The sequence below is a fragment of the Zootoca vivipara genome, chromosome 1 (genome assembly GCF_963506605.1).
Source record: "Zootoca vivipara chromosome 1, rZooViv1.1, whole genome shotgun sequence".
Lineage (NCBI taxonomy): Eukaryota > Metazoa > Chordata > Lepidosauria > Squamata > Lacertidae > Zootoca > Zootoca vivipara.
In genome coordinates this window covers 65,261,447-65,275,641 of record NC_083276.1, presented here as the reverse complement: position 1 = coordinate 65,275,641, position 14,195 = coordinate 65,261,447, and the positions used below count along the sequence as shown (strand labels likewise).

General features: G+C 42.6%; 1 protein-coding gene across 1 annotated transcript in view; it reads right to left on the bottom strand.

The window, feature by feature from the left end:
• The window catches only part of SPON1 (spondin 1), a 285,794-nt gene that overhangs the window by 195,706 nt on the left and 75,893 nt on the right, over positions 1 to 14,195 (bottom strand). The gene's annotated exons all lie outside the window — the stretch shown is intronic.

The window sequence follows — 14,195 nt, the reverse complement described above, 5'->3', positions numbered from 1 at the left end:
TGGTCCCCGCGGCCCTAAAATTATATAAGGCCAAAACGTTGGCACAGCTCCTTTATGGATCCTTTCTGGGCCCGCCATCCTCTTCTTTCACTCCTCTTGGAAGAGTTCAATCTAAATTTCTCAGACCCCTCTTACAAGTCCCCAGATGCATTTCAAATGCATGGGTGAGATTAGAAATGGGGATGATGAGAGTCAAGGCTAATATTAGCTTAATATCAATCTATAAGTGGTTGACACTGAAATTGCTCCCCCAAGGTATAGCTCCACTGATTCTTTGTGACCGGTTCCAGTCTGGCTGGCAGATAGCGGTCCTGAACTCTCTGCAAAAATGGGGCCTTGCTCCTCAAGCCATCTTAAATTTGGGATTGGATCAAGCAAGATCGGTGGCCAGGCAAAGAATTCTGGACATAGAGAGACAACAGGACTGATTGAGGTCCCCTGATTACATTATTGCAGAACACGAGAGATATGTTGCTGTCCCGGCAGCATACCTCTATTTCCTTGTATCCAGAAATGCAAGAAGGGCCTTTACTCTCGCCAGAGGTTCAGCTCTGCTCTCGCCGGTTCTGGAAGGATCTTTTGGAAAAGTCCTGTACGCCCAGAGACTTTGCGCCTACCCATTAGGGGAAATAGGAAGCCCTGAACATTTATTTTTTAGATGTCCTTTTTACGATGAGGCACGTAGAGATACCACCGACCCCCAACTGGTGAGGCTTGCTGACTTTCCGGACAAGTCTAAACTCAATTTTCTCCTCTTAGGCAAAAATCAGAAGACGACCCGAATGGTCGCCAGATTCTGCGCACAGATTTGTAGGCGCAGAACACCCCCCAGAAAACTGCCATAGCTGGCCCCCTGAATGTCCCAGGGTCAATCTGCATGTTAGTCTAATCTTAGGTCTTTTCGTGTGCATGCGACTATTTCAATTTTAATCTATAAGTTGTTATTGTATATTGTTTTAAATGCCTATTTCACTCTTGTGAAAGTAGTCTCAGTTGTGCTTCTTGAACTGGTCTTTGACCGTAATAAATTATTATTATTATTATTATTATTATTATTATTATTATTATTATTATTATTAAACAAATAACTATACAAACAAAGGACCTACACATGAGACGTGGACAGAAAAATCCTACACAAACACTATGCAATATAATTAAAAGATCATCACCCACCCTTTCTCTCTCCCCTCCCCCAAAGTCTATGGCAATGGAATGTAAACTGTTCAAAAAAGATTGCATGAATTAAAAGTGGAGACAGTATATGTACTTTTCCTTGTTTATTTAAAAAAAACAAAACAAAACAAAACTACATGCTACTCCTCTAAACATTTCACTGTCTTCCTCCTAACGGCTGCGGCAGAAGATGATGCAGGCTTTTAACCTTTCAGTTTGTATCCCCTTTGCTATGTATCTGAGGACCACTTTATTTGTCACATTTTGTTTTCATACACAGAGATATTCTCCACTGGCGACATCCTGTGAGTTTACTGCACGCTATCGAGATACTACGAAGAGGTGGCTAGGTTTTACATCTCGAGGGCAAGGACCGAGATCTGTGGGGAAATGGGTAAGAGAAAGAATGACATAGCAAGGAGCAGGCTTTCCTGATGAAAAGCATCAAACCCAAAGATGCTGCTTTACACTTTAAATGTTTAATGGGCAGAAAAGGTCAGGAGTTGGTAATTACAGAAATAACCTAGAATTAATCAGATGCTGTCAGCAAAAGAGGTCACAGGTGAAGGCAATGGAATTTTGAATTCCCGTCTTGTTGGGGATTGGGATCTCACAGCATGTTTGCAAAGAAATCCTGTTGTTGACTACAGTTCACTGGATACAAAGAAGGTATCAGAGGTGATAATTCAGCTTTGTATTCTGTCAATTTTTGGCCAGCATAGCATAGTACTAAAGACACCGGGTCATAAGACCCCAAATTCAAATGTCACCTCTGCCTTAGGCAAATCAATCTTTTACCAATCATATGCTGCTATTGTTATTTTCATTTTTTGATTTACTAAGGTCTCAGGGCAAGCCACAGCAATTTAAAATGCATCCTTAACAACAGTTAAAAACAAAACAACAATTACAATGATTTTATTATATGTCTGGGATGAGGATGGTGTTGATGGTGGTAATAATAATAATAATAATAATAATAATAATAATAATAGTTTGTCGTAAGAATTACTGGATGAGAAACACTGCAAACACTTACGCCAACTGACTTAGTTAAATGTTACATGTCCATTAAGCACGATCACTTTTGCAAAACTTGTAATATATTGACCTACTTCAGCTGCTTATAAAAATTGGCACACTCTCCCCACGCTGCATTTCTTGAAACTGATTGTTTCTGTATTTATTTGTTAAATTTATATGTTGCATCTTCCTCCAAAGGAGCCCTAGGCAGCAACCATGCCAATACTAAAAAAATACAATTAAGACATCTAAAAAACAGGTAATTAGGGGTTGAGGTAATTAGGGGTTGAATAATGGCAAGATTTCTATTCTCTTTGTCCTAGCAAGATTTTGTACTTGCAAGGTCTTGCTTTATTCAGTTGTATTAGAAACTCGTTAATGTGGTGCAACTTTTCAGCATAGTCACAGTGGTGTTTCATAGAATCATAGAATTGTAGAGTTGAAAGAAACCACAGGAGTCACTTAGTCCACCCCCCTGCAATGCAGGACTCTTTTGCCCAACATAGGGTTTGAACCCACAACCCTGAGATTGAGTCTCATGCTCTACCAACTGAGATATCCCAGCTTCATATATATGATATCCCATTTATATAAAATTCCAGAGTATGGTTCCTTTCTGAAATCATGGCATCATTGTCAGGGAGGGCTGAGGCTCGTTTCAGACCATTCCTCTGGGCAAATGCATAATTCTTGCAAACACTGCTTGAGAAAAGCTATGAGTGATAAAGGCCAGGACAAAGGTTCTTCCTTCAGTCAACTGCTGAAGGGAAGCATTTCAGTAACTATTTGAATGAATGTCTTTCAGAATTCTCTTCTGGGTATACAATGCAAACATTTGGTGAGGTCTCATTCCATTGGTGAGGTCTCATGCCTATTATGTGGCACCTAATGTGAACTCAAGCTTCACGGCAGTTTGAATAATCCATAATAGCACAAGCAAACTTTAGATGGGGGGGGGGGCAGCATAGAATACCAGCCCCAGTTTGATTTCTGCTATGGGTCATAGATGTGATTCCACTCACTTCAAAGCAGGATCTTGACCATCATATATAATGAAACAAAGAAGCTTCTCAAAAAAATCTAATTAAATATGTGTCTGAATTTGTACTGTGCTCAAAAAATCTCTCTGTTCTCTATCTGATAGTTCATGAAGATAAACATTAATTTTAAATCAATCAGTCTGCCACGTTCCTAAAAGAGAAGGCAAGGAGAGCATCAGTACTGGAAACCTGGACAGTGAGACTGGTCCATTTATTACCAGTATCTTGCCATCCACATAAGACATTTCAGGAGAATTGCGCAGGAATTTAAAACTTCTGGAGAGACAAGCAATGGACCCGCACAGATTTGTGGAAAGGAAGCATTGGTCACTTGTCCCTTACCCTCCCTGCTGCTTGCTGAGAAGCAACAGGCTTGCCAGTAGTGGGACCACAGCAGCTGATGTGGATCCTGCCGAAAGAGAAGGAAAGGCTTGGCAAGCGCATTCTCCCCTTGCTTTGGGGGTCACAGCCTGGCACAGCCTGGTGCTGCAAATGCAATGTGTTAAGTCATGGGTCAGGCAATATAATACCAATGCACTGATTCCCATGCCGGGAAAGAGCAGTGTTGCTCTCAACAGCGGCGGAGCATATGCCCGCACTGCCCACGCTCCCGAGGGGGTCGCGGCGGAGGGTGCTCTCCTAGGTGTTGGATAGCAGCTCGGGTGCCCGGAGTGGTGTGTGCGCCCTGCAGCCAGGGGTGGAGCGAGCTGCCCGTGGCAGACACTCGGCGTGCCGTGTGCCCGTGACTCCCAAGCCTCCCCCAAGCTGTCAAAGTGAAGGGGGGAGGGGGAAATGACACTGGCAAAGCGGCGCAGCTCCCCCTTTACCCTGACAGCTCGGGGTAGGCTTGGGAGTCGCAGCTGGCTGGCACACTGAATGTCACCCCCCTCAGTGAGGGCCCCCGGGGCAGCCCGCCCCCCCTTCCTATGCCCCTGGCTCTCAGCAGCTCCCACACTAACGCAACTCCATGCCAGCATTGACTGAGTTTCTTTCCACTGTGAAAAGATGCTTAATCTGCTATACAAAGTACCTCATTTGTTATGTGGTTTGCCCTTAATTACACATTCTTGACAGAGAAGGCTGATGAAAACATATTATACTTGTGCTTCCGTATCACCAGTGACTCTATTACTTCACATGCGCCATGCATGACGCTTTTTATCACTGTTGCATCCTGTGGGTTTGGAAAGGGCACTCACTGCAGAAAGGAACCTTGCCAGGAGTCTGCTCCCATACCCAGAAACGGTGGGAGTCAGGATAAATCCAATATTTATATTTATTGGTGAACAACAAATCAACAGCTCAGCTCAGCTCAGCTCAGCACAGCCACTAGGCCTTGCTACACAGGCAAGACCAAGATTCCCAACTAGTTCCCACTGAACTATGGAGGGAACCACACCTAGAAAGAATAGTTTCTTATTGCAGACCAGGCATGTCTCTTAGAAACAGGCTGCACAAGCTACACCAACAACGCCCAGAAAGCCTTGGGGTCTGCACACTCTGCAGACTGTGCAATCCATGGCATAAGCCAATCCAAATGTCACAACAGGTTCTCTCAGCAGAGAACATTTTATCTGGACAGAACTTGCTTGGGTTGGCTTCAAATAGCTGCAGTGCATGCTTCCAGCTGTGTGCTTTTTGTTATTCTTTTTTTATATATTAATGAGTATCTTATTGTTACGCTATCAGCTTGACGTTGGTTTATTCCAACCCCGGGTCCTTGAGAAAGAAAAATAAAATATGTTGAAAATTGTATTTATACTGTATTTGGACTGTGGAACCTTGGGACTACATTTCCCAACAGCCCCTGCTGACTTAGGAGAATTCGCTTCCTAAAAGAGGAAAGATTCACACTAAAAGACTACAGCACAGAGCAGCTCTGATGATTGGTGAAGCACTGGGCCGGGGGGCGGGGGGCGGGGCGGGTCTTGGACATGGAATAGAAGATCCTAGTGAGCAGTCTGGAAACAAAGGTAACTCTGAGATTGTTGCTACATAAATGTACCCTGAAAGGAAAGGAAAGGAAGGCCCAGCAACAGAAGCTGTGCATGACTATGGCAGTGGCATACTCTGGACTTTTCAGTGGTTCCCTGGGTGACATCAAAATTCGCCCCCATACTCTCACCTTCCACTGTGCGTCATGGTTGTGGTGCCCCCTACAGCACCCTCTCAGCTCGGTGCCCAGTGTGGGCAAACCAGTAACACTCCCCTAAATCCATCTCTGAGCACAGTTGTGCTCAGGTTGTGCTTGTGTGCTACCCATGGCACCTGGTCAGCCACTGTGAGCACAGGGTGATGTACCAGATGAAGCTTTGGCTCCATCCAGCAGGGCTTCCTATGTCCTTAAGTCTGAGCAGTTACATTTTTAATCCACTTATAGAATCCGTCCCCCAGATGGCTGCAAGCTTCCCTGGTAACCTACCCTACTAAATCATCACTTATCTGTTAGCTATGTACAGTTAGCATATTCGCAGTCACGTTCAGTAGCATAGCCTAGCTGCGTTGAAACAACGCACACGTTTGCCAACTCCATCCCAGCATCTGCATGCATGCCACCTCCACCCACTCCACCCACATACTTTCCACATTGAACAGGAAGATCTGCACAGGTATCCCAATTCCATGCATCACCTACGCACATATTTGTACATGTATCAAGACCCTATTTCAGACATTTGTTCTACTTGTGGTGGGGCCGTGACGCAGCTCACTTCCCGCTTGTCCCATGTAAACTGAAGAAGGCCTAAAGAGGCATACTGATTTCCCTCTCCTTTCTCTGTAGGACTTTTCTATAGCATCTCCTAAAAACCAAAGTTAGGATGAGGCCAGCTCTTGATATTTTTTTTAAAAAAAATCAAAATGACCACAGTTGAGCAAATGCACTGTAATGTATGTGAATTCCAAGTAACTAAAGGCTCAAGGTGGGTGCGTTTGAAAAGTAATTCTTTCTGCAGCATACAGTACTTCAATAGGATCAGTAGCTCAAAACAATACAGTCTCTTCTGCTTATGTAAGGTGCAATGATTTATGTTTCACCTATTTGTTGCCAATATGAGAGGTAGTATGATTGCACCAATAACCTTAAATCAGTCCACTTTTATAACAGCAAATCAATTGCTATGAGATACTGTTCAAACTTGTATGGATTTTCCCCATCTCCTTATCACATATTATTTATATCCCTTCCTCTGAAGTGCTTGTGGCATATAGAAAAGCAGCGAACATCCCTTTATTTCAAAATATATATTTTTAAAAATGCTTGGCAGCAGAGGAGAGAGTGTTGCTTACATAAAAGATTTTTATTGGCTTCTCTTCACTGTGTGTGAAGTTTCAGGGGAAGGGAAAAAATCAGGAGGGAAGAAAGGAGGATTTCTTTTTATGGTTTTGTAATATCACAATATAACATCATTACATTATTCATTCTGTAATATCATATTAATGAAACACTTTTGGGATTCATATTTAAGAGCAGAATTCATTCCAAAAGTACATTCAAATGTTCCTTTTTAAATAATTAAGAGCTGCCCAAAACATGATGTCAGATTACATTCATGTGTATATATAACATTGTTGCAATTTCTTCAACCATTCGAGCCATATATACTCTAGTTAATAAGTAATACATAAAGCTGAAATATACCTGGGTTGTAACATTCACTTCATTTTACTGCTCAAGTGACCTGTCAGCGTCATAGCAGTGGAAAATCCCCCTTCCTCTGTCTCTTTCCACACTGCCACTCATTTATTCATAATTCAGGTAGCTCTGGCAAGTCTTGAACCAGCAAGCTCTTCCTGCAGGAAGATACTAATACTAATATTTGTACTGGGGAAATTATTCCCCCAAGCACAAAATACACATCCATAGTGTAATTTGCAAATTGTGTACATGTGGATAAATTGCAAATGAAAAAGATAAGGTCCCTGTTCTGCTGCCTCTTGCAGGTATAAATCACAGCATTCATGGTACATTAGCGCCATCCATAAATGACACAACGGAAGCATATTACATGCTTGGAAATTAGTTTCTCAGTAGTAGTTGTCTTGGGGATAGGTTATTCAGCTTTCTCTGAGGAAAGATGACATGCACTTCCCCCCTTTCAGACTTCCCATCAGAGAGAGATAAGGATAACATATAGACAATAAAGCGAGAAACTTCCTGGGCCATTCTTCAGTCCCAAGCCTTCACAGGAACATAGGAAGCTGCCTTACCCTGAGTCAAAGTATCGTTCCATTGAGCTCAGTATTGTCTACACCAGGGGTCTAGGACCAGTGCCCGAAGCGCAAATCGTGCAGCGGGCCAGAGGGTGGGGGAGCGCATGGGAGCGTGCGCCATGCGCGTGTGCACATGCTATTTCCGGTGCACTTCCGGGGCGCGGAGTGCGGGAAATGGCTCGTGTGCATGTGCACGGGCCTCCTCTGACCCAGAAGTGCGTCGGAAATGATGCTTGCACATGCACGCAGGCTATTTCCTGTGCTCCAGCGACCCGGAAGTGGGCTGCCACACCATGCCATGCCACAACGCTAAGAGCAGGTGGCGGCGGTGGGCAGCGGGGGTCGCCGCGGGCCGGATAAATCAGTCCATTGGGCCGTAGTCTGGGGACGTCTGGTCTACACTGACTGGAAGCAACTCCCCATGGTTTCAGACTGTGGTCTCTTCCAACTTTACCTGTAGAGGCCAAGGATTGAACCATCTGGAGGCAAAGCTGATGTTCAACCACGGAACTATGGTTCTTCCCCAAAATTCTGATACTGCTGAAATTTCATCTCTGGACACGTAACTCCCTTTTGCTGCTGCTCACTGCTTCATTCCAGTCCTGTGAGAGTTCAGCTTGACTGACTTCCTGTCATAGCTCCTGGCTTTCCTGAACCAGAACAAACTTCCAACTTATCCATAATCCACCTTCACCATGTTGCAACACTGCAGTCCAGAAGTTAACTAGAGCAATGAGTAAAATGACCAACTTATCTCTGTCCAATAGAGGCTGGAGCTGGTGAACTAGCTTAAGCTAGAAAGAGGCACTCCAAACCACTGAGGCCACCTGAGCCTCCACTGAGCACCTGTCTCCCTCTTGAACACACCTGTCTTATGAGGATTCAGCTTCAATTGTTGGCCCAGATTGGACCCATCACTGCTCCCAAACACCAGTCTGTCAGGCTGTATTGAAGCTCCTGAAGGATTTTCCCAAACATTCTCTGGTATTAATGACATTCTTACAGATATACTGGCAATGCAGGTGTTTTTGTCACTTGCTGCAGATGAAATCTCCTTTATTCAGCAGACAGCTTGTGTGAAACTGTTGCTAGTCTCTTTTTTCACATCTACACAAATCCACACACTTTTCATTAAAGCGCAAGACAGACAGACATTTTGGTAAACAAGGAGTCAGACTGTAAAAGGATTGTTGCTGCAACAGCCACTGCTCCTTGTCAATATACTGCACTTAACTGGTCTTCTAGAGTTCATCGTTATTTTCACTCCAGACGAATTCAATTCCTTTTGCAACATTTTGCATGAAGTGAGTTTTACCTTGATGCTGCTTGAGCAAGCAATTTGCATGAGCAGGATGCTTCACAATGGATTGGGGGAAAATAGAGATTATAACGCTGAGAGACTCGGAGGATTGGCTAGCTTGATAAATATGTGTTCTGGCTGAGGAGGGGGTCATATGCCAATGAAGGATCAGCTTTGCTGTTTTGAGCCTTCAACCAGCATTGATCCTGGATATCCAAGAGACACTGGTGTGTTTTTTTTAACTACGTCAGCTGGTGTGCCAGTGGTACCCACATTTGGAATATAGATTTCTAGCTTCTGTCATTCATGCCTTGATGGCTACCAGGATGAATAGTTGAAATATGCTTTATGTAGGGCAACTGACTCAAAGAATGCAGCTGCCCATTTGCCTATCTTGAAACAACATCATTGGCTACGGCTTGCTTTCTGGATATAATTCAATGTGCTGGTTTTGAACTGTTCCTATGCAGTCTGAGTCCTGCCCATCTCAGGGAATGCCTGGCTCTTTATAACTATGATGAGGCTTTGTGGTCAGCCAGTTAAAGTATTTCATTTACAGATCTAAGATTGTAGTCAATTATGAGTAGGGCTTTTTCTCTGCTGGCCCCTGAATCATGATTTCCCCTCCCTCTGAGAGTGTTGGTTCCCCTTACCTCTTTTCAGAGACAAGTGATGGGCTTGAGGGCATCCTGATCAAGTTTGCAGATGACACCAAATTGGGAGGAGTGGCTAATACCCCAGAGGACAGGATCGCACTTCAAAATGACCTTAACAGATTAGACAACTGGGCCAAAGCTAACAAGATGAATTTTAACAAGGAGAAATGTAAAGTACTACACTTGGGCAAAAAAAAAAAAAGGCACAAATACAGGATGGGTGACACCTGGCTTGAGAGCAGTACATGTGAAAAGGATCTAGGAGTCTTGGTAGACCACAAACTTGACATGAGTCAACAGTGTGATGCAGCAGCTAAAAAAGCCAATGCAATTCTGGGCTGCATCAATAGGAGTATAGCATCTAGATCAAGGGAAGTAATAGTACCACTGTATTCTGCTCTGGTCAGACCTCACCTGGAGTATTGTGCCCAGTTCTGGGCACCACAGTTCAAGAAGGATACTGACAAGCTGGAACGTGTCCAGAAGAGGGCAACCAAAATGGTCAAAGGCCTGTAAATGATGCCTTATGAGGAACGGCTTAGGGAGCTGGGTATGTTTAGCCTGGAGAAGAGAAGGTAAAGGGGTGATATGATAGCCATGTTCAAATATATAAAAGGATGTCCTTGAAATACACAAGCATTTCTACCACATATATCACTCGATGTAATGGAGTAAGATCTGTGAGTCATTCTTCACACTGAAAAGTACTGTAAGTGCTATGATAACTAATCATCATTATTATTAGCATTAAAAAATGCTCCATATTAAGTTGTTACTTGTTGCGCAGTTGCATCATGGGTTACATGGTTATTGGTGGTTAAGATTCGTAAGTAATATTAATCCCTCCACACAAAATCCAAATATTGTTAACATTGATTTAGATTTTGAATGTGTTGAAAAAAATATTCCTTCTACGCTTTCCCTTCAGCTGTCTGCAGAACCCGAAAACATTTTGTAAACATCCATTTGCAATACTGAGTCAGATCTGAAGAAGTGTGCATGCACACGAAAGCTCATACCTATGACAAACTTAGTTGGTCTCTAAGGTGCTACTGGAAAGATTTTTTATTTTTATTTTGAGTCAGGTTGGATACAACTGGTGATTGTGGTCCCCCCCCCCCAAAAAAAACTATTAGGTTCAATCCTCCTGCAGCCAAAAGCATTTCTGATGTCATTATTAATTGCCCAGATTTATGCTTTGGAAAGTCACAAACCAATAAACATCCCCTTTATTTTACTTTCTCCTTCCTCTCATTATTTCTCTTTAAATAAAGGGGAAGGAAGCGGGGAAACCCTGACAACCACACTGAAGTCGAATTAAACATCTGTTTGTAAAACAAATCACAATGCCACTGACAGCTGTGGTGGAATGGCAAATGTTCCACAGCTGCCAGGCTCCTAAATTAACCATGATTTTCATTTACAAACAGCAAATAACTAGGAAATGATGGAGCCCTCTCAGCCTTTGCCTTTTCACTGCTTGCAATGCAGAGGCGTGAAGGATTCATTCGATATTGGATCAGAAAGGACAGATCTTTAAAGGCCAAAGCCTGTTTACATTAAAATCAACTTAAGGCACCCTTCCTTGGGATTCAGTTTATAAATCAGATCTTAGTATTTGATAATTCGGGGAAATTATCTTATTCTTTCACATTGACTCCCTGTAATTTTCCATCTTCTGGATATTTCAAGACCGAGGCAAGTATAATTGTCCAACTCTTGGGATACCGGTATTAACATTTCCTCTTTAGAAAATAATAATCATCATCATCATAATCTGTCAATGTGTTGAAGAAAAATAAAGCACCAGGAAAAAATGTCTTTCTACTTTTAGGTGTGAAAAGATTATCTAGGCAGTAGCTTATACAACACAGCTCCGCATAGCTTTCCAAACAAAAGAGTTTAATATAGATGGAAGATCTGTGTAAGCCCCACTTATAGGGTGGTCATGTGTCCTATTTTATAGAATACACTTCTCTATTTGAAGGGCTTCCTGTTGAAACCCAGTTTAAAGATACAGAATATATCTGTATATATACAGAATAAGGGAAAGCAGAAATCACCAACTGTTAGCACTGGGACAGCAGACAAGGCAGGTGCATAGGTGTGTGGAGATGTGTTATATTTCTGTTTAAATTATAAGATGACCCCCGACTTTTGAGAAGATTTTCCTGGGTTAAAAGGTAGTCTTATACGCAGGAGTATTTCTGATTTTGCATCAGTACATATGAACTGACATATGCAAAATTGTGCCTTCTGGTGTTGTTGGGGTTTCTTTGGAGTGTGTGTGTATATATAATGCATTTCCTCTTTTTTGACAATGTAAAAGAGCCACTGCATCCACTGAGATGAGTAGGGGTTTTGTAGGAGCATGGTGATGCCTTTGAGCAACCTTAGTTGATTTTAATGAAGTTTGCGGAGGGAAATTCCAAAAGAGTCTTTCACAAAATGCTATGCTCCAACCATTAATACAGTGTTTCTCAAACTTTTTTGGGCCACGGCACACTTGTTCCGTGAAAAAAATCACGAGGCACACCACCATTAAAAAAGTTAAAAAATTTAACTCTGTGCCGCCCTATATTATAATTATGACTGTAAGAAACACTTGCCAAATATTGCTTTCTGGCGGGTTAGTGTTGACTATTGGCGGCCGCCAGGCTCGTTTGCACTGAGCTTTGGGAAAGAGGAGGAGAAATATTGCTTTCCGGCGGGTAAGTGATGTTTATTGGCGGCCGCCAGGCACGTGACAATGCAAATCGCCCTTCTCATCGCGGCACACCAGCGTCTCGCGGCACACTAGTGTGCCGCGGAACAGCGGTTGAGAAACGCTGCATTAATAAAGAAATATTTCACAACGTTTTTTAAAAGGTCCAAGTTACAAATGTATTGGACATGAGCAAACTCCTTTTAGCCGCTTCCAATATTCAAATTTCTACTGTCATTTAAAAAACTCATAAGTTGCACTCAACAAGGGGACTGGTATCTCCCTATCAGCTGGTTTATATGCCAGTCCATGGGGTTTGGCATCTCTGGGGTGAGTTTTGCATGCACACACACCCTCAGCCAGCCACATCATGTAGTAGAACTCACCATGTGACTTCTGAACAGAAAGTTGCTTATATCCTTGCTCCCAACCCATGTCAATGATGGCCTTATTGAAAGTAAAGAAACTCACAACTCATGTGATTCATTCTATTCAATGAGATGAGAATCTCCCCGGGATGAGAAACAAGTTACAGTTCTGTATTAACCCTATGGTTAATACACCGAAAGTGATACTCTGCAGTAAATTCTTACAATTCATGGGTATGCAGCCTAGTGTCGTGCCAAATATTTCTTCTTCATTTTTTCCCAACCATTCTCCCATCGGTTAATGGAGGAAAGTAAATTGCAAATTTGAAAATTACTGAAGGGCAGGGGAATCTTTGGTAAAATTTTAATTAATTAAAGGCCGTTATTTTCTTGTTGTGCTTTACCTTACTTTCAAGCTAGCTGGGGGGGGGGGGGTTTGTAAGCAGTGCTTTCCAACTAGAAAAAATGGGTGCCAATACTCACCATGAAGTTGTTACAGTAAGAGCCACACTTTTAACAAGTGCTTTTCTTGCAGAAAAAAAGGTGGCGGTGCTGCATCCCCTTGAGTGTCCCCAGAAAAAAAGCACTGTTTATGAGCATCTTATTTTTTCATTCTACAGATCCTGTACTTGGCAGTTTGCATGCTTCAGGCCTCCTGGGTCACTGAGCTACCTGAAAACCCCACCATGTCTTCACCTGGGCTTTCCTATAAACGCACAGAAATGTGGGGAGGCTGCCGACTATGGGCCCGATAGCTGTTGCTTGATGTTTTTTAAAAGCAAAGTATTTTCACCTTTCAAAATCCTTAAGTGGATGCCCAAAGTGTAGATTTTATTTTTTCCTTTAAAAGAAGGGTAAACAGAAGAACTTCACTTAGAAACAAAATCAGTGAGCATGCCAATCTCAGGAGGCGCTCAGTACCCAACCTCCTCTGGCTTTTCACTTAAAAGGCCAGGGGGAGACGTCATGAGCTGACTCCTTCATGGGCCTTTTCCGTATCAGGAAGCACAGGCAGCTGAGCATAGCTGCCAAGTTCTCCATTTTTTAAAGGGAAATTCCCTTATGCTGAATAGGCTTCCTCGTGAGAAAAGGGAAAACTTGGCAGCTATGCAGCTGAGGAGGCTTCAGAGGGCTGGAGAAAAAATAACGATGAAAAGAAATACACACCACCCTCAGTCCACATACAGTGATACGTAAGCTCAAACCTGCACCCCACTGAACATCTAAAGAAATTCTAAAGTGCTTTGAAATGAGGCAGAAAAATGGAAGGAAACTGTTCACAAAGTGGAGACAGGTTTTCCCATGCCACTAATTCAATCAACTAGACTCATATCATCCCTGTCTAAACAGTTAAAATCTGTTAAATTAACTCTGGGGGGAAACAGCAAACATGTAACAATAAACCACAAATGAAAGAAAAGTAGGATGACACCCCCACTGTTTGTGATAAATTTCTCAGGTTATTCTCCGTCAACATACATGAATATGTTGGTGTTTTGAATGTATCTAATTAAAGCTGTATAATACTGTACATAATCGGTATAATATAAAGAACTGGGTCATATTATGTATGTTGCAAAACTGGAAACAGATGTCATAAAAACTTTAACATCCCAGTTCCTTGAAATAACATTTTCCAACTTAAATCATTAGTAACTTTCCTCCAGAGATGAACAACCCCTGTCGCTGATTTCAATATACTTGATGTGTGTATTT